The sequence below is a fragment of the Cololabis saira genome, chromosome 11 (assembly GCF_033807715.1).
Source record: "Cololabis saira isolate AMF1-May2022 chromosome 11, fColSai1.1, whole genome shotgun sequence".
Classification (NCBI taxonomy): Eukaryota; Metazoa; Chordata; class Actinopteri; order Beloniformes; family Belonidae; genus Cololabis; species Cololabis saira.
In genome coordinates, this window is record NC_084597.1 from 35220748 (window position 1) to 35242550 (window position 21803).

The 21803-nt window shown below is 40.1% G+C and overlaps 1 protein-coding gene across 2 annotated transcripts in view; it reads left to right on the forward strand.

Moving 5' to 3' along the window:
- Positions 1-6161: 6161 nt before the first annotated feature.
- phf24 (PHD finger protein 24) overlaps positions 6162-21803 on the forward strand; it is a 50360-nt gene continuing 34718 nt past the window's right edge. For both annotated transcript variants that reach the window (XM_061733462.1, XM_061733463.1), the window contains exon 1: positions 6162-6455. The gene's annotated coding sequence lies outside the window, so the exon portion shown is untranslated. The remainder of the gene's footprint in view (positions 6456-21803) is intronic.

Sequence of the window (21803 nt, forward strand, 5' to 3'; positions counted from 1 at the left end):
TTAACGCAGAACCATAAATCAGCCTTAAACCACAAACACTCACACAGACCGGGTCGGATCATTCATACGGGTTTTATTCCCCACTTCTCCAGCTAAACGCAGTTGCTGGCCAGCTCTCTGCGGTGCAATTAACCCCAATCTTCAGATAAAACTAGTTTGTTGAGGAAAAAATATTAACTCTTATTTGTAGCTGCAGAGGAAAAAAATAATCTCACGAGGAAAACAAAAATATTGCTCACGCCTCGGAGCCTCTTCAACATAATATAGCAGTCAAAAAAAAAGAAAAGAGAAGTGAGTAATACAAAACATGTACTGTATGTTGTACTATTATACAAATGTATTGAAACACATGGCTCTTCAGTAGGGATTAATTATTATTATAATTAATAATAATTAATAATCATTATTTTCTCCATATACCGCTCCCTGGCTTCCTTGTTTAAGGTATCCTGGTAAATTCCAGTTCCTTTCCAGCAGTTTAATATCTTTTTTTTTGCGTTCTGTCTGTTCACTTGGTGAAACAGAAAAGCGTCCTGTCTCCTCTCATCAAAACAAATGCAGCGACGGGACAGGAGTTTTCCGGCAGTACGCGCTGGTGCTCATGGGAAACGTAGTGTTCTTTCTGGTAAAGCACTACCGCTTTTGTCCAAAAGATGCCGCCAAACTCAGAAAAGCTGAACGTTGTGCTGCTTTAAGTAGTTCTTAACAGCGAAAGACTTCTTTCACAGGCTCCTTAAAATGGTTTGAAAGAAGTCTTTTGCTGTTAAGAACTACTTAACTGATCTGGGAAACCGGGCCAATATTAAATTCAAACGTTATGAGGTGAGAACGAGATACAGGGTATGATTAAAACAGTGCGTCGGTTTGTCCACTTTTTGTGAAATACCCATCGATTCTAGAAGAGAATTGAAAGCTAATTTAAGATTATCGCTTTCAACATCCATACGAATATTAAAGTCACCCACTATGATGAATTTATCTGTACTGATCAATAAACCAGATGTCCAAAACCAAACCAAACAGATGTCAATAATAGGTATGAGAATACACTTTATTGAAACTGACATGCATTTGTTCTTGATGCTAGAAATAATAAACAGTATGTTGAAAAAAATATATAATTTAAAAAAGAGAGAAAAAAAGCAGTTTGATGACTGAAAAGACAAGAGGGGGTCACCAGTAGTTGTATTGGTTGATTTACAAACTCAAGGTTTATCTTTTGGAAAAGGTTAAAAAATGAAGACAATGATCTTTAAAGTAATTGAAACCCTTTGGGTTGACTGTATCTGTACGGCTGTTTCATCCACAGGTGTTGCAGTTTGATCAACCACCTCTCCTCATGGTGAAGTGTTGACCAACATTGCTCTCTGAAGTTTATGATATAAATCCCCCTGCATTTGCTTTATACTATACAAAGCTCTTAATGACTGCATATATGTGATTTTAAGAAATTAATTTAAAATTGTTTTGTAAAAAAGAGATATTGCTAAATCTCCAATAAAATGGATCTTGTAACAAAAGTCAAAATAATAAGGTTTGGATTCTTAAAAAAAAATCCATTCTTGCACAGTGTTTAAATTGTGAAAATAAGTGGAGGAAAATTAAAGAGGCACAAGATAGCAGAGTCACAAATACAGATTGAAGGGTCTGGAGCAACAGGAATGTTTTTCTTCTTTTGAACAGAAAATAGAATAATGATTTAAAACTTTTGTTTACTTAATCAGTGATGCTTAAATAAGCATGCTTTTCCATGTTTTAGATCTTAACTGAAGTGAAGTGAAGCTGTAAATTATTATCTTAGATATCATCACTTGATGTTTCAAGTTTCATTTCTAAGCCTTGATTGATCAGATTCAACCACAAACTGGAGAGGCCGTAAGCATTCATGAGAAATACAGCATCTGAAGATGTTTCATGCCCAGACAGTGGGCATAGGCTTTCAGCCAACAGGCCATAGCTGCTTTAGTGTTAATATATGGACACTGGTTTCATTTTAAAAGTTAATTTTTAATAGTGCGCCAAGTAGTTATCAGCATCTGCTTTGTACAAACTGTCTTTTTTTCTCCATACTGTCTTGGAAGAAATGTGTAGTTGGTTGTGAGGACACAGCGTTTCCCAGGTTACCTGAACTACTTTAGCAAGGTTTCTTGTCTTGATGATTTTCATAGTCTGGGACTCTGGGGTGGATGCTGGCTGAATTTCTAGACTTATCATTGTTGAAGATGTTGGTAATCCTTCAAAGTTGTGTTCTATCATAGCTTGACTTTGAGTTGTTCATATTTGTGAGGTACCTCTGTCCCTGACAGAAAACTAGTAAATGTGTACACTCAGAGGACAGTAAAGACATCTTTACATTTGACAATCAACACTTAAGACGTAATTTTGTTTACAGGGAGAATCTTACTCATGATATTGTCTTTATCAGATGGAACCCAGGTACATTAGGGCCTATCTTGGCCTAACATGGGCTCTTTTTGAAACATATGGCTCAATTACAGCACTGGCATGTGTTATAACGATCAAATCTTACCCGATAATCTTGAGCCAGGCCACATTTTGGCTATCTCATGTGACATGTGATCATTTTGGCTTTAAAATGGTTTACAGTAAGTATTTAAGGATCCAGGCATGGCCTTTATTCTATGTGAGTCAGCCCGACTCACCCTGAGTCAACACTGTCAATCAAAGTCGAATGTGGGCTAATCTTTTTTTTTTTTTTTTTGGGGTGGGGGGGGGGGGGTGACGACATCCACTGCCAATCCAGGAAGCAGAAACACACAGAGACACGTCAAGCACTGGAAATCTGCAACAAAAAACCACAAACAAAACACGAAACCGCCACGGAGCCGACCAAAACATGAACAGCAATCGACCCAAATCTTGAGATCTGATCGCAGTCTCAGCTAAGCTACCGCTACCGCTACCTAACCCCAAAAACTACAGAGCAAGCATGCAGGTGAACAAGCCAGTGTGTATGTCTATGTGTGTGTATGCGTGTATGTATATGATCATGCGTGTGTGTGTGTGTGTGTGTGTGTGTGTGTGTGTGTGTATATGTGTATGCGTACGTGTGTGTGTACATGTCTTTGTGGCTGTGTGTGTGTGTGTGTGTGTGTGTGTGTGTGTGTGTGTGTGTGTGTGTGTGTATATGTGTATGCGTACGTGTGTGTGTACATGTCTTTATGGCTGTGTGTGTGTGTGTGTGTGTGTGTGTGTGTGTGTGTGTGTGTGTGTGTGTGTGTGTGTATGTATATGTTTGTGTGGCTGTGTATGTGTGTGTATATGTATGTGACTGAGTGGCTATGTGTGTGTGTGTGTGTGTGTGTGTGTATATGTGTATGCGTACGTGTGTGTGTACATGTATTTGTGGCTGTGTGTGTGTGTGTGTGTGTGTGTGTGTGTGTGTGTGTGTGTGTGTGTGTGTGTGTGTGTGTGTGTATGTATATGTTTGTGTGGCTGTGTATGTGTGTGTATATGTATGTGACTGAGTGGCTATGTGTGTGTGTGTGTGTGTGTGTGTGTGTGTGTGTGTGTGTGTGTGTGTGTGTGTGTGTGTGTGTGTGTGTGTGTGTGTGTGTGTGTGTGTGTGTGTGTGTGTAATAAACCAAACAAAGCTCCACCTGAAGTGTATCTATAGTGGGGGGGGGGGGCAACCCCGCCACCCGCGAGACCAGAGGCCGACAAGGAAGGGGGCCCCCACGGCGCGGGAAGAAGCAGCCAGGGATCCCGCGGCGGCGGACCGCGACCCAGGCAATCCCCGGCCACCCGGTCCGGGCCGGACACGTGGCCAGGAGGCCCTCACCCTCCAGGCCAACTGGAGTGTGGGCTAATCAAATCTACAGATGTGGGCAATGTTCAGGTCAAACATTTCTTCAAAATGCTGGGATACTAGAAAAACATATTCAAAAAGAGACTTGGGTAAGAATACTACTGCTTAAATTCAGAAATTTCCCTAAAGCATGGTTCTAATCCAAGTGCTCATCTCTGTCTCCATGGTTTCTCTTACTGTGTTACTATAAACTCAAATTGTTTCAAACCTTCAAGCAACTCACTGATTATTAAAATGACCCCCTAAGCTTAAAATGCTGCATATAATAATTGGTTTGCTCAAGAAACAGCTTTCCAAACGTCATTGCCCCCAGCGGTTCCGGCCAATCAACAAACTCCGAGGTCAATACTGATGAGCCCGCAAGTTATTAACCCGACTGATCACAACTAAGTCACAGGGGTTCTCTTAAGGGAGGAGGAAGTCTAGCAGGGGCGTCAATTGGGTATGGCAAGGTATGGCAGCCGCCACACCTTTGCTTCAAGGGAAAATGTAAATGTTTGTTTTTTAAATACATTTATGGAATTACTCTGTGTCTATTTGTATTAATTATTCTATTACTTAATACATATAGAATAACTACAAATGCAAATCAGAACAACATGATCGATTTCACTAGTTATTATACACTGCAAAAACTGAAAATCTTAACAAGAATATTTGTCTTATTTCTAGTTAAAATGTCAAAAAGAATCTCATTACATTTAAGACAAGACTCAAAAACAAACCTTTTCACCTGTTTCAAGTAGATTTTCACTTAAAATAAGTGGAAAAATCTGCCAATGGAACAAGATTTTTTTGCTTGTAATTAAAAGATAAATCTTGTCCCACTGGCAGATTTTTCAATGGCTTTCAAGTGAAAATGTACTTGAAACAGGTGAAAATGGTCAAATAAGTTATTTTTCTGGTGATGGCTCTTGTTTTAAGTGTAATGAGATTTTTTGACTAAAAATGAGACATTTTAACTAGAAATAAGACAAATATTCCTGGTAAGATTTTGAGTTTTTACAGTGAGTGAGACTGCATTTGAAAAAGTTTCAATTTTCTTGACCACACAGATAAGCTACATAGCAGACTTCTGTGATGAGTATTTGCTGGACGTGTTGATTGATACTCTAGTTAAGTTCTGTGACTCGTAACCTTGCCATACCCAGTGGTGGACAGTAACGGAGTAAATTTACTTGGGTACTGTACTTAAGTACATATCCAGAGGATTTGTACTTTACTTGATTAGATTTCTTTGGTACTTATTACTCTTACTTGAATACATTTCCAAGACAAATATTTTTACTTTTACTCGAGTAAATTTCTAGGAAGGCTGAAAAGTACTTGTTACTTTCAGGTCTGTTCTTTTTTCTTCTTCCCTAAAATCCTATTGGACACAAGCTGTTTTTGTCAAAGGAGGAGACCTATCACAGTGCACGCTCTCCACTGGGATGTACGTAAAGCGGAAATACGTCAAGCCTCCTCAAAACGATACCACCAAAGTAGCCTGCGTTTGTCAAGACAGAGCCGCAACAAGTCAAGACAGAGCCGCGACAATGGCTACGCCTGCGTCAGGAGAAGAAACACAATCCGCTGAGTCGTCTTTATATTGCTATATTGTACTGGTACATGTCCTTCCTGTAAAGTTAAGTGACTTCAACATTGAGTTATTGAAAGCAGAGATGTAGTTTTTTGTAAAGCAGTGGTCTTTGAGGGGGATCCAGCCTTAGTTGGATGGTGCAGGTTCATTTGGTTTCAGTTCATGATTGTTAATAAACTCTGCATCATCTGCTGTCCTCTTATGATCCCATTCATTTGATTTGTTTTTGGTGTTTCTGCAGGTTTTATGTAACATTATGGTTCTAAAAGCAGCACATCAGTGCAGCTGGTTTCAAAGAGTTAATTCTCAGAAACAAGAGTTAAAAGATCCTTAAATTAATTTAGAAAAAATATAGTAATTTACTGATGTGGAAAATAAGACATTTACTCTTACTCTTACTTTTACTTAAAGTAAATTTAAAAGCATTTACTTTTGGATACTTAAGTACCTTTAAAAGCAAGTACTTTTCTACTCTTACTCGAGTAATATTTTGACTGAGCTACTTTTACTTGTAACAGAGTCAATTTTGACCAGTAGTATTTGTACTCTTACTCAAGTACTGGGGTCGAGTACTCTGTCCACCTCTGCTGATCACAACTAAGTCACAGGGGTTCTCTTAAGGGAGGAGGAAGTGTAGATGTGAAGGTCGTACATCTCGTTATCTAACTTGGGGGACCGGCTGTGAGTTTCAGTGAGGTGTGATGGTGGTGTGGTCCAGCAGGCTGCGTGTCTCAGACGCTGAGCGGAGGCTGAAGGAGGAGGAGGTTGAGGGAAGATTTCAGCACCGGAGCTGTCCGCGGCTGTCTCGAAGGAGATCGTTTCTGCGAAGAGAGAGGAGCTGCTTCCGGCTGTAAAATTTTCTCCCCGAGACTAAGGGCAAGGGATAATAAGCCATTCATCTCCCCCGTTTGGGGCTACAGAGTACCAGACCGCGTACTTCATTCATCCGAGCCAAGTGTTGCCATGCTGGACGGCCGGGACTGAGACGGGAAGGTTAAAGTCTCACATAAGTCGCGGTGAACGCCAGCAATTTACCATTTTTCGGTGAGTTATCGTACGTATTTCGATGTGTTGATCTTTATAACATATTGCTATACAAACTGAAATATGACAAGCGGGACGCCAAGCTGGTACAGTTTTGCACGAGCAGCGACGAAATTCGCACATATGCCTGAAGCTTTTTTTTTTTTTTTTTTTTTTTTACATATGCTTGCAAGGGAAGAATATTTAGGTCAACATCAGTAAGGGTGTGGATACAAACTGCAGGAGTTCTTGTTGCTACCCCTGCTGTGGCTTCTTCTATGTCACTATCTCATAACAGTAAAAGAAAATAAAAATAAAAGACAGCGTTTAAAAGGAGGGGCTCATACTATATTTAGCACATATTTGATGGGGGTAACTGTTGAAGCTCTGTTGGTTTCCTACCATCTTATGCAATACGTTGTATGAATGTTGACCGGATTACTTGGAAATGATGCTCCTTTCTGCAGCATATGTTAGTTGTACTTTGCACCGTCTTCAGCTGCTTTTTCCACTTTTCCCAACACTCCTCCACAAGGGAGTCCTGCTGTCCATTAAGCTTCCCTGCAGTCTGCCTTTGTTGTTTTTGTTCTGATCCTCACGGGTCTAGGAACAAGTGCAATTTGTTGTTAACGTTGGAGAGAATCCGGCCTCTTAGTCTGTGACAGATCTCTGCAGCCTGAGCTGCTTCACTGCTGCCTGCTCTGTGTTATTGTATGAGACTCTCTGAGCTTTTGGTTGGCACAGGCTCTGCTCTCCTCACTGCCTGAATGCCAGCTTGATGCCTCCAGTCTAATGATGCTTTGAGATTTAAATTCCTCCTCATTCAGCTTCTACTCCTTTCTGCTTCATTCACAAGCTGAATTTCAAAGCACCCATATGCTTTTCCTGAGCATTGGAAATGCTTTTTCCCCCCCTGAGAGTGTTGTTGTGGAAGAGCTGTTGTTTCCTCCATACCAGTATATTTTCTCCGCAAACCATTAAAAGTCAGATCAGTACCAGCTACGGAAATACATAAGACCCATCCGTGGGCTTTTTGATTTGATTAAAGGATCTCTGTGTGTCTGAGTACACATACATCTGTGTGTTTTGGATTGCAGCTAATAACTCCACTCGCTGGGATCTGGGTGAACTCGTTAGTGTAATTAGTTCCAGGTCTTTGCTTCCCTGGTCTGTGGGTGAGATCTTAAACTGAAGGCGTACTCATTCCCACGAAAAAGCATGCTTTGTGGTCATTCCACTCAAACTCCTCCTCCCCTGAAGCAAGGGATGAAAAGGAAGGCTGGCCGGGCATTAAATCTGCACATACAGTACCAGTGACAAAGGGAATAATACAAGAGGAGAGTAGCCCACACAATGTGAGAGAAAGCCAGGTACAGTGTAGCACAATTTTTGAAGCTTGAAAATAGAGATGCTTTATTCGATTGAAAATGTTGGATATAAGAAGATGGATTGATGGATTACACAGCACTTAATGTAGTCGCTTATGAGGCCATCAAACAATGAAAAATTGTCTTTTGTTGAATTTCTAACAGGAAATAAAAATTATGTTTGAAGTACAAAGACTCAGCGATGCAGCTGCTAACAGCAACACTGTTAACTTTAAAATACTGTCCTATGTTCTATGAGCATTGAAACTTTTGAAATATTTGAAAATGATTTAATATTTGTAAATAATAATTATATTGTGTCAATGCCTCTTTAACTTTTCTTTTCTTTTAAAGGAAAGGTATAAAGTAGGGATGCCCCGATACCGATACTGGTATCGGTATCGATACTGGTATCGGTATCGGGGCCGATACTGCTCTCATATACTCGTACTCGCAAAAATTCTCGGATACCACGAACCGATACTTGTAGTTACTGGTTAGCGCCGCTAGGGGGAGACGTTGAGCCGCCACGCGGCTCCCCGGGTCAGTCTGAAGCTTGGCTGTTCCATGTTTCAGTCAATTCTATCTTCCTTAATTATACAAACTGGACAAACCTTACTCACAGGGAACTTTATTAAACACTCCACTTAACTCACAGTATAACCAAAGATCCTCTATACAGTATACTTAAGTTTATTTAACGTCTCTGGTACAACATAAACAATCCCATTGTTACATTCTGGTTAGCCGCGTTATCCGGTTAGCCGCGTTAGCCGCGCCGACAGCCCACAGTCTGTCTTGCTTCTGTCGTCGTCCCTTATTTTGAAATATGTCCACCCTTCTGACATCCTGCTTACATTAATTGTCACTAACTTGCCTGAAACGGCACCACTCTCCTCCCACCACCACGCACCACGCCGGCTAACCGGACTGTAAGAATGGGATTGTTTATGTTCTTCTTCTTCTCTGTTTTTTTGGCGGATCGCAACCAACTTTAAGGTGCATACCGCCACCTACTGTACAAGAGCGTCTAACATCATTTCATTTAACCTGTTTTTTAAATTCTATTTGATTGTTTATGTTGTTTCCAGAGCTGGGTAGAGTAAAAGTACTGTTACTTCAGAATAATATGACTCAAGTAGAAGTAAAAAGTAGTCATCCAAATAATTACTTGAGTAAAAGTAAAAAAGTACTCGGTGAAAAAACTACTCAAGTACTGAGTAACTGTTGAGTAACGTCTGAAGTACAAAATAATCATCTTCAGGCAAATTAAATCAATAAAATAAATAAAAAATAGCTAAATTAAATTAAATTAATCTTAAAGTAAATGCAAGTACTTTAATAAATAATAAAATAATAACAGAATAAAAAAAATTAATTAAGCACAAGTGGCACAAAATGTCCAGCCTTTGTACTTTTCTTTTTTAACCAGGCAGAACTAGAACAAGCCCATGAACTCATAGAAACTCTGTGTGTTTGAGTCTGTGTAAATGTGACAAAACATGCAAAAACAAACATTTTTCCCAAAGAATCACCCAGTGATGTCATGAGATTGACGCGTACGTGGATAAAAAGGATAAAAGAAAAGTACCAGCTTAACGTAGCCTAATGTAGCGGAGTAAGAGTAACAGTTTCTTCTTCACAAATCTACTCAAGTAAAAGTAAAAAGTATAGTTATTAAAAACTACTCCTAAAAGTACAAAATTTCCCAAAACGTACTCAAGTAAATGTAACGGAGTAAATGTAACTTGTTACTACCCAGCTCTGGTTGTTTCACACAGACGGCTTCAGGTGAAGCACCGCACATGCTCAGTTGATGTACCTGCGATGAGACTAAAGCGCGGAGGAAAGCCCCGCTGGCCAAGTTTTGTTTAAAATTGAATTTCTGTTGCAAATAAAACCTGTCTTCCAATTCATTGCATTTTTCATTGTATTTTTAGTCTAGTTATTTTTGTGGTAGAAGTATCGGATCGGTACTCGGTATCGGCGAGTACACAAATTAAAATACTCGTACTCGTACTCGGTGTGAAAAAAATGGTATCGGGACATCCCTAGTATAAAGGTATAAACTTGCTATTGTTTTTGCAGGATCAAACGTTTTTAATCCTTAAATTCTAAACCCAACATGATTACTGGTCTTTGGCACGATGCCAAGAGGTTTGCTTCGCCATGATACGGTTGCACATTTATTTGGATGGGGCATGCACGTAATGTATGCATGACATGCAGATGTGACACTTTTTTACATCAATCATTTAAATACATACTGTAGCAGCGTTATACAGAAATGTGAGTGGGCCATATCTGAAAAGAAGTCTGACAGTCAGTAGTGTTGCCATAATTTATTTTTTTCTTCGTATTCTACATTTACTTTGAATTAAGAAAGAAGCTGGTTATGCAACATGATGACATGTGTACAAGGTCTATGAGTGATGTGAGTGTATGCCACAGTGGATGGGTGGATCTGAGTCAATCATGCCTGGGCCTGGCATGGAAAAATTTGGTTTGCGTGAGTGCACTCTTCCAATCTCGAGTTAAAATGTGTCTCAAGAAATCAGATCACAAGTGAGCAGCACTAATACTAAGTCCGAACATGTTTCAGTGAGGATTTACACACGATCACTGAGGACACGTTTGAAGGTGTCCACATTATTTTTGTTGTTTCAACATGAAAGTGTCCTGGGAGAGATTTAGGCCGCCTGATGAATTAACTCCATTGGCTTAGGCACTGATGGACAATTATTTGTATGTACTTTGAAGAATAAATACTGGGGAAAAATGTGCCAGATCTTCTTTGTTTTATTATTTTTGTCTTCTTTCATTTTTCTCATTTCTTTTTTTAAATTCTTTATCACACCTAGTCATCTCTAGTATGTGGCTCTGGTGGTCATACAAAGCGATGCTTTTGGTGTTTGCAAACAACAATGACATGCATCCTTGGATGGGGGGGTTAACACATATCTCCCCTTAATAGAGACATGTTTAAAGCTCTTCTCATCCAAAAGTAAAATATTTCGCACATAAAATATTTCGTTATTGCACATAACAACATGTAAGACATGTCGATTTTATGCATCAGTTTATACACTAGTTTATACACTATTGTATTGTTGTATTTTCAGGATCATTTCTAACTTGAATAACTGTATGTTTTAGTCCTAACTGGTTGCCCTTTGGCAGTATGTTGGTTCTCAAACTATGACTTTGTTATTTTTAATCCTGGGAAAGAGCTGCAGGGTCTGTTCCCATGATGACACTTGAACAGGAGAGGACTGAATACTAAAACCGACTTGAAGGTGTCCTTGCTGTCCTCCGCTTTCAGGAGAAATTGATTCCAATTTGGAATAATTTCCTGTTCGAGCAAAAGACACTCCGCTCTTACCACTACAAAATAGCCTCAGATGGAATTGAAAAATGTCACAAACACAGTCGCTGTACTGTTGCTACACTGAAACTGAAAAGCTTGAAGAAAGTAATGTGTTTTACCCGACATGATCTGGTAATATTACACTTCTAACTGAAGATAAGTACTCGTTCAGAAGAGGAGAAATAATCACTAGAATTCAAGAGCACTTAGGTGCCATCTTCCTCTTAAATTATTTGTATTTTTACCCCAATAAACTCCTGAGAGCTTTACTGGGTGGAAAGTGGTGAAATAAATCAAGACCATAATGCATACTGAACCATAATTACTACTGAGATGCTTGCATGTACACAAAGCATCAGCAAAATAGTTTATTTAAAAGCATTTCCACATATTTCCTCAAAAGCTAGCATTTACTTTTGGGATATGGATGATGAGATGATGTCATATAAGATATAAGAATGAAATGAATTGCTTATTTGCTTCATCTTTTTACCCTTTTAACATCACGTGCAGTGCAACTAAACAGGATTTCCTAAGCCATATATGTCAATTTCTACCCCTGGGAGTGGCCCAGATTTCCTTCTCTTCATTCAGATCTTTTTTTAACCAGAGGCATTTCAATCATTCAGAGGGGTCCAGGAGTGAAAGCAGTGCAGGAGAGGCATCTTCTGCAGGAGCCTGGTGATCGTCCTGCCTGAGGGAATGTCATCCAGTCCTCCTCTGCTTTTATTGCCCATCAATTATATTCTGGAGGGCAAATCTGTTAATATGAAGAGAAATTAGGGAGGGGAAAAACACTATTTTCATCTGGGAAAGTCAGATAGATATGATCAAAGGACTGAATGAAAAGTCTGCTCCTGGAGTTCAGCTACTATTTTTTATTTATTTTTTTGTGGCAGGTGATACTGTACAAAGCACAGTAAATAAAAGTTTATTTCTCATTTCATCCTCTGACCTAATTTAGTCTTTTTATGTTTCTTGAACTCTCAAGCATATAAGTCAGAGCTTAAAGGGGACCTATTATGAAAAACACGTTTTTTCTTGTTTTAACATATATAAAGTGGTCTCCCCTCAGCCTGCCAGCACAGGGGAGACAAAATACCATGAAATTCTGCAAGCTCTCTGACCCCCGCCGGCCAGAGTCCCCCAGTGTCACGTGACCTTTTTTTGAGCCATTCTGAATCTGCGCCTATGGTGACATCACCATAGGCGCTCATCTCCATAGGTTCAGCCTCCGCTGCTGAAACCACGCCCACAACCAGCTCTCTGGCTCTGGCTGGAGCGGCGCTTCCTTCAGCCAGTCGGACGCGGCGCCGCGGATCCAGGTTAAATCATCCAGGTTCCCGGGTGGTTTGGGAGCTGGGTCCTCGGGGGGTCTGTCCCAGGCTGGACCAGCTTCATCCTCCCACATTTCCAGCCAAATCTGTCGGTTCGATCCCCCGTAACGGGCGATGCGCAGCGGCTGCGCTCCGGAGCCGATCTGTGCGCCCGCCGTGGCGTTGCGGCGCCCGTCGCGCAGCATCCGCCGGGCAGATCCGGCTGAAATTCCGCTGGTCGGTCCCCGGGAGTCCCTGCTACCAGTCCAGGCGGGTTCCTGCGGTCCCGGCCGGTCGGAACCGGTCAAATTCCCCGGTTAAAGCCGCGGTGATGCGCGCGGCTCCAGCCTACTTCCTGGTTCCCAAAGCGGGGTTTCCGACTAAATTGTCCAGGTTCCCGGCCGCTTTGGGAGCAGGTATTTCTGGGGTACGTCCCAGGCTGGACCAGCTTCATCCTCTGAGATTTTCAGAGAAATCTGTCGGTTTGATCCCCGGTAACGGGCGATGCGCCCCGGAGCCATGCTGGGTGCCCGGCGTGGCTCCGCGGCCAGCGTTCAGCATCCGCCGGGCAGATCCGGCTGAAATAGTGCATAAATGTTATTTATATACAACTCATATTTTATTTTTTTAACAATAAAGTTGCCATTTGTGAAAATTCAGTGTTGTGATAATTTACAGGCTCGGGCTGCTCTGGCGGAGCGAGGTTTATCCTCCTCCCCTGCTACACGTCATTCAGGGAGCCAATCAGCACAGAGCCTCATTATCATACCCCCCCCTTCCCTAAAAATGAGGCGCAGAAAAAGAGGTTAGAAGCGGTAAAACTAGTGACAGGGCCCACAGGCTGGATTTATGATTTATGTAGAAAAAACAAGCTTTAGATTGTTTTTAAGACATTCAAGGCCTGTTTAAAATATACATTAAATGCCATAATAGGTCTCCTTTAAGAATGATTTAACAAAAATACTAGATTTGCTCTAAAATGTGTTCAGTTTATTTAGATTATTTGTAAAGTTAAGGCAAGTCAATTTTATTTCTGTCGCACATTTCAAAACAGCCTCAGCTGACCAAAGTGCTGTACAGGGTAAAAGAAAATTTCAATCCCCATAGAAACAATAAAATTAGCAAATAATTCTACAACAATGTCTATACTTAATGTTATTAACTGTTGTATTAATGTAATAAACTAGTTACACGCCATTGCACTTATAGCTTGTTATTCAAGTTAAAGGGTTCACCAAGGAAGTTTACCAAATACTTTCAAACAATATCTTGGTTTAAATTACTATTATTATTTTCTTAAATCAATGTTCTTTGAGAGATTCTTTACTTTGTTTGGATTAGCTTGAAATGTATCATTTACTAATGTTATACCTGCTGAGTTGCCGAAATATAAGGAGGTGATGATTACTAGGGGTGTGACAGAAAATCGATTCACATAAGAATCACAATTTTCACGTACGATTCAGAACTGATATAAAATGTCCCAAAATCGATTTTAAACAATAATAAAAAATGAAACAAATCCGTTTCTTATCGCTTCAATTTTGTAACTACACGGGACTTCCGGATGTCACCATGCAGCCGGTTCTGGAACCTAGCCAAACGTGGAAAGCACCTAAACAAAGAAGACACTGCAACAATGAATTAATAAATCTACCATAATCAGAGCTATAGAGGAGTTGAAGAAGTTTTTCATAAATAAGCATTTTTGCCGTTGTTACTTAAGCAATATGTGAAGCCGGGCATACACTGTGCGATTGTCGGCTTGTTTTGAACCGATTTTCCACTCGTGCAACTATTGTTTGGATCCGGCCATATTTCGACCCAATCGTTGGTCGTGCCTCGTGCAGTATACGTGGGGTAACGACGAGAGATTAACACCTCACGACGAGCTCCTGATCACGAATCGTGTGCTCGCAAGAAAATCAAGCGTGTTTGAAATCCTGGTCGCTCCTCGTGAAGGAATCGAACAGTTGAAGCAGCTACGACCCGATTGGCCTCATCCTTTGGCAGAGAACATGTGCAATCTCTGATGTCACGTCAAAAACTATTATTTGTAGTTTAAAGTGTTGCAAATTCACATTACAAATCATGTTTTAATACCAGAAAAAGAAAGATTGTACTTCCCACGTCTGCCCAGCCAATTCCTTGTCCATACATGACATTGTCTTATCTTTTTTGATTTATCGCTACACAGAATGGCACAAATTGCCAAAGCATCGCGTTTGTTTTTGCTGAGCATCTTCGGTGTCTCCCACTTCTGGGTTCCTCCTTTTCCACTTCTTTTTGACGTTGCAGTTCCAGTACACAGACGTCCGACGTGAGGATTATGAACGTATAGTGTGAGCAGATGGGTCGCATCAGAGCATCGGGATGTACAGTGTGAGACCATTACTCGTGGGCTGTGAACTTTTGAACTCAGCGATCTAGTCGTGCAGTTTGAGATGGGGCTGAATCAAATTATTTAAAATATCGCACAGTGTATGCCCAGCTTAATAGTTGCAACAATTCTATTTTAGCATGCATACATTTTTAAAATTTGATAAATATGAAAAAGACACTGTCATTCTCTCTTGCAAAGCAGACTGAAGTAGATCATGATGATCCTTAGCATACCTATAGATCAAAGTAGAAGTCATTATGAATCAAACTGTTTTGAATAGAAAATAGTTTTGAATCAAAAATCGATTTTGAATTGAATTGTAGCCCCAAAAATAGGAAACGAATTGAATCGTGAGATGGTAAAAGATATCCCACATGTCTACACATAGAGGTGTCAGGCATTTAAAATGAGAAGGAGAGGAAGAAAAATAGAGGCGACTTTTAACGCAAGTGGAGCAAAGAAAAAGTTTTACTATCATCACTTAGTCCGGTTGGTACGGACATGACTGGGTCAGGTACAGAAGGTACAGGCCCGGACGGGCCTGCGTTGTGCAAGGAAGCATATTTGAAGGGAAAATGGTTTGATATGAAGCTGCATGCAAAAACAAAAAAGAATGAAAAAAAAAAGAAAATACAAAGACATTACATCAACAAAACCTTATTGCAAATAAAGGGGGAGACATCCAAAAGTAAACTGCTGCAGACAGTCAGCTGTGATGTGGTTGCATGTTATCATGAGCGATTGCATGTGTCAGTTTTGGGAATATTTTGAAATGTATTTACTTTATTGACGGCTTCTGCTCCAAACTCACACCGGTTGATTAGCCCCCAAGTCAATCGGTTCATTATTGGAAGTAGGCTATGACAATTATGTAACCCTTGTTCGCCTGATGAAGTTACGGGTATTATTGGGTTTCAAATTAAATTCACAGTTTGGATTAGTTATCAGAATTGTAGGGAAATGCTCATGGAGCCCAGGATGGAAAATCAACATTGACCACACTCACACAAGATTTGGTTTAAAACAATATATTGTCAGTTGGTCAACAATAATTGAATATGAAAAATAACAAACTGCGTGCAAAATAAAATAAAAATTAGTTTTCTTTGTTGTGTTCAGTTTCTATTGTCTTTTCTTTCTTTTGATATTAGCTCAGACTACTTACTAGTGTGCGTACGACCGGTGTCCGCACGTTTGATAAATTCAGATTTTTTTGTTCTTACACACATTCTAAATTTCATTCCTACGACAGAATTTAGAACCTTTTCTACGCACGCTTGATAAATGAGGCCCCAGGGCTATACATGCCCCCTCTGGCCAGCCAGGGCGCCAGATGGGGTGGGGAGGATCTGGCCTGAATAACGTGACCCTTCCATGCGCTACATCCGGCCAGAGAAACCCCACCCTGTCTGGTGAAAAGAAGCGGCCTGCTCACTCCTCAGGTTAAGGAGGAGACCTGAGCTCAGTGCAGGGCCCTCCCGGGGTTGGTAGAGGGAGAGCAATGCCCAGGACTGTCACTTACAGTAGATAGGAGCACTGGTTGATAAATGAGGAAAAAATCGGGATAAAAAAAAAAAAAAAAAAAAGAATGCCAGAGGCAGGTGACAGGAGCTGCCAGGCGGCTGACAAGAACGAAGAAGCTGGAGCTCTTGAAGAAGCTGAATGGTTATATTCTTACTTTCCTTCTGTGTTGCAGACTAAAACAATTAACAGGATTTGTATCTGAGGGCGACTAAATTACTGTCATTGGAAATTGTCTAATCATTTGCAAAAGGAGTACACATATAACAAGCAAGTAATATAGTTTAAATAAGGTCAGCGTGCCAGATTAACACTTATCTATGAAATCTCTGTTGCCAGCTTCTACATTCATGTTTGTGATTTCTTCCTTCAGCCTTTTATGTTGTGATATGAAAAATGTGTCAGTTATGAAATGGACAGCAAGTGCAGCCAGTTTACTCATGCTGGGTTGATGGGAGTAATGTTTAAATTTAGACTCTCTTTAATCTTTATCTTTGGTGTATTTTTAGTAATGACACTACAAAAGCTTCATCTTGTACTAAAACAATCTGATGAATATTAATAGAAGCGCTTTGATCAGAAAATACAAAAAATAACAAATCGGTGTAGATATTCAGTAGTATGCTGTCAAGGATGAAAAACTAATACATCCCCAAAGTCCCTCGAGAGTGTGTAGCACAAACAAACGTTGAGCTGCAACAAACGCTGTCAGTCAGGGAGGAAAAGGGTCGACTAGTTTGACAGGCTCGTGGTCAAAAGCTTTTAGATGTGAGGCTTACAGGGCAACTGACAAGCAGGCTATGCAGCGCTCTCTAATGCACATAAGTATCAAAATCAGGCTGACCCATTTGTGTCAGATTCAACTTTCACATGGGGCAGCGGCACTTATTTAAAATTCATAACTTAAACTCTCAAGTTATATGACTCGCTGCTCTGCACTCTAAGATATTTCCTCATTTGCAGATGCTTCACTTAGTTTAGTTTGGGAAATGCAAATGCTCAGAGGTGTTCCTCCTGCATCCTGTCTACTTCCATCTGGCCCTGTACAATTTGTATGTAACATTTTAAAAATTCTTGGGGAAAAATGCATTAGACTTTGGGTTTTATAAATAAGGATAATAACATGTAAAACAGACACATTGCCTATTTGCTCTTTAGTAGAAAAATTAGATTAGAATCTTTCTTTGAATGGATAAATATGTCAGGATAAACAGGATCAAATGGGTTCTATTTACTACTTGTGTTGATGTGATGGACCCCGAGGTTTGTAATGGCACATCATCTATAATCATTGTTTTGTTGTCCCCTCTCACTGTTTGCAAAGCCTTTTTCCTTTGGTGGACATTAAGGATTTATTAAATTTTTTTATTTATTTTTTCCACATCTGAAATAACACTGTCCATTAGCTGCACATTAGGACCCAGCTGAAGATCCATAGCAGCTTTTAACTTCCGTCTTCCAGCAATCCAAAGCTGTTACATTTCCTCTTCCTCATGTAGGCCTGTGTGGAAAAAGACAACTTCTAAAGTCTGTCCAGACAGACAGGCTCACTTCAGTGGTTAATTAACACTCTGTCATAATCACTGTGGAATTGTGTGCTTTCATCATCACACCTTCTTTACTTATGTGCCTGCCTAGTTTACACTTTTGGAGAAGTTGTCTAATAAGAGAGCTTTGCATACTCATTTGAACAACGGTTGGAGGGGGGGATAAAGTCAGAGATAGAAAAACTGGCTTCAAATTACTGATTGTGCAGAGTTGCATGCAAGTTGATGCATTGACATCGAAATCATTCCACAATTAACTTTACAAATGTCAGACTTCTAGCCTCCACTTTTATGAAATCTGTTCTATGAATCCAGTCACAGCCTGAAAGCATACCGCCCGGCAGGCTTTTAGAGACGTACCCTGTTAAGGAAGAGAAAGGGAATCCCATTTCACTTCAGATAAATGTGATTAAGTTTGCACAAGCACTAATGTGGAGCATGGATGGGTGGGATTGCTTTTCAGAGCAAAGATATGTCCCATGAGTAACGTAATCAGCTTGAATCCATGATACTGCCTTCCTCAACAATACAATTGCATCTCACTTAAGTGAAAATAAGAACATAATCAATTTCTACATTAAAAAAAAGACTTTATCTGACTTCACTGCATAGCGAAAATAGTTTTGTAGTGTGTGATTTCACTTAGCCTAATGCAGTTAAGAATTATGCCATCACTACTTGATATCTAGTATAGAATTCCTTTGAAGTGCAGGGGAACTGGAACTTCCAACATTTAGGTAAATTTGATAAGCTCATTAACGAATCATTACTGATATAAAGTATTTTCCAGTCATGCTTTGAATGCATGCTCTTTGTATTATACAAATATATAAAAAAGAAAAGATAATACTAAGAATTTCAAGATCAAATTGTCTGTTTCACACAGAGAGGTCTGAAAGTGTTGGTTTTAATAATCTATAAAAACGTTATCTCACTTTATCTCCAGCGACTCTATTTGGTTGGAGTCCAGTCATTCGAACAGTGATTGTAGATATGCAGAGCTGGCAGGCCTCTTGACATGGCTGATTTTATCCCGGTGGATTTCCTGGAAAAGAGGCCATTGGTTCATATTGGCTTCTTCATGATTAACATATCTATCAATGATATTGATCTTATGGGACTTTTGCATCCTCATCTAAAAAAGAAAAACAGTGGAAGTAACCAGAGTCCGCTGCTAGTCTGAAATGAGAAAAACACAGGGAAACGCACAACGGGACACAGGCCTTTGAAATCTGCAAGAGAGAAAACAAACAAACAAACAAACAGACAGACACGAGAACAGGCAGAGACACAAACAGCAACCATTTCAGGTCTCTGAGACTGAATCAAGACTAGGCTACTGCGATTATCTGTCCCCCAAAACTGTGGAGTGAGTATGTAGGTGAGTGAGCAGGTGTGTATGTCTGTGTAACTGTGTGTGTGCAAAGTGAAAACAAGGCTTTACCTGAACTGCAACTATAGTGGAGGAGGGAGGGTGCAACCACACTACCCGAGAGACCAGAAGTCAACAAGGAAGAAACCGGAACCCAGGCCATCCACAGGCTGACGGAGGACCAAAAGAGGGCGGAGGGAAACCCCCCGCCAGCAAGGCCAACCCCCCCGTAGGCGACAGAGGGAATCCCGGGCGGGGCCCCCATGACCACGGGAGGAAGCAGCCAGGAAACCCACGGTGATGGACCAGGACCCAGCAGAGCACCAGCCAACATAGGCCGATCATGCGGCCAGGAGGTCCACACCCTCCAGACCCACAACCCCCACCCGGCAAGAGGCCAGCCTGCCCGGAGAGACAGGGTCACCTCGCTCATGTATTCTTAAACATATGCCATTATTGCAGGAGCCTGAAGATCTGGTGTGGAATTTCACTCCTCAAACTTTGAAACATATTTGCTGTAACATAAGTACCACTTGAATAAAAAACAGAAACATTATTCTCAGTTGATATTATCCATATCTCCCAGTGCGGGTGTGTGTTATATATACAAATATATGTTATATGTATCATAGTACAGTATATGTGATTGCAGCTGACAACAATGTCTTGTAGAAGTTTCTAACTATGTTGGGGCATGTCTTTTGAGGGATCTTAGACTACTCTTCCTAAGCAAATTCTACCAGAGCCTGATTACCAAGAATGGATAGTAACTTCAAACTACCGACACACATTCTCAAAGGAATGTAGTTGTTTTATGTGTGTGTGTGTGTGTGTGTGTGTGTGTGTGTGTGTGTGTGTGTGTGTGTGTGTGTGTGTGTGTGTGTGTGTGTGTGTGTTTCCTTCTGAATGTTTTGGAAAAATGTGAGTATATTTTTTGGGTCATTGTCTTGTTGGAAGCCCCATCTGTGGTTCTCTACATTATTCCCCACCATGTCAACATAATAGTTTTTTTCTTCCCATATACCTGAACAGGGTTCATTATACCTAAAGTAGTGAGCAGCTCCTCAGCATTACACTCCCACCACCATGTTTCACTGTAGGAAACAGGTTTTTGAGTTGAAAGTCCTCTCCCTTCTTTCAGCAAACAAAACCAGCATCTACCTGCATCAGAGCAAAGGACAGGCTTCCAAGTTTCAGATGTTCACTGGCAAAATTCAGTCTGGCTTTTACGTGCTGCTGTGTGATTATGTGGGTTTTTCTAGAAGTGAATTAAAGAGTCTCCACCACATTTTTCGAAGTACCGTATAGTCCAGGAAAAGCCAATTCAGTCACAGTCATCTTTGCAGACATCAACCACCAACCATTTAACTAAGAACAAAGATGTGTTGCAGTTCCTCAACTGGACACTTGAGGCTGGCTGGAAAAGCGAGTCAAACTCCATTGACTCCCATGTTAAAATATCCAACATCACCGCAAACTTGAACACATTTACAGAAGTATAAAAATCTGTTTAAGCCTCAATAGTTTGAATTCACACTCATGAAAACTCTGAGAGGGGTGAATGTTCTTTGCTGCAGGTCAGGGGAATGTATATAAAGCATTACATATATTTCTAATATGCTTGATTGACAGTAGGCTCAGCAAATGGAGAGCCATCATCACTTCCTCGTATGTCATCGTCAAAGCCAGGTGAAGCTATTAGGAGCTCATATTGAACCAGCTTTAGTTAAATGCAAGGGACATTTTTGATTTCGTCACAGAAACAACATCTGAAAATGAAAAGGGGACCTATTATGAAAAACACGTTTTATCTTAACATTAGGGGTGGGCAAAAATATCGATATGGTAATATATCGCGATACTTTTCCAGCCGATTCAATATCGATATTGAAAATTTGAATATCAATTTTTTTTTTTTTTTTTTTTGTAATTTTTTAAATTTTTTATCCCCGATTTTTTCCCATTATATCACCCAGTGCTCCTACCTAAGTGACAGTCCTGGGCATTGCCACTCTCTACCAACCCTGGGAGGGCCCTGCACTGAGCTCAGGTTTTATTTCACGTTTTATTTCATTTTATAATTTATTTTTTATATAACACAATTGCCTGTCCTTAAAAAATGAAAAATAATGGACAGAGGTTTATTTATTTATGGATTTATATCTATACTGACTGATCACTGTGCCTGTCCTTGGTTTTAGTACCATCTTTCTTGTGTTTATTATTTGCCACATAATTAAAGCAACCTCATACTAAATTTAATGTTAATTTCATATGATGTAAATAATATGAAAAACATATACAAATATGTTGTAACTTTAGCTTGTATAGTTATAATAAAACATTGTTTTGACTCAGTTTGTCCCATGAATTGTCACTATAATCTGATGAACGTGCAACTCGGATTTTAAGATCCATCACTATCATCTGATGTACATATATACAACTTGGATTTTAAGATGTGTAATGCATTTTTACATTTTTCGGTGAACTATG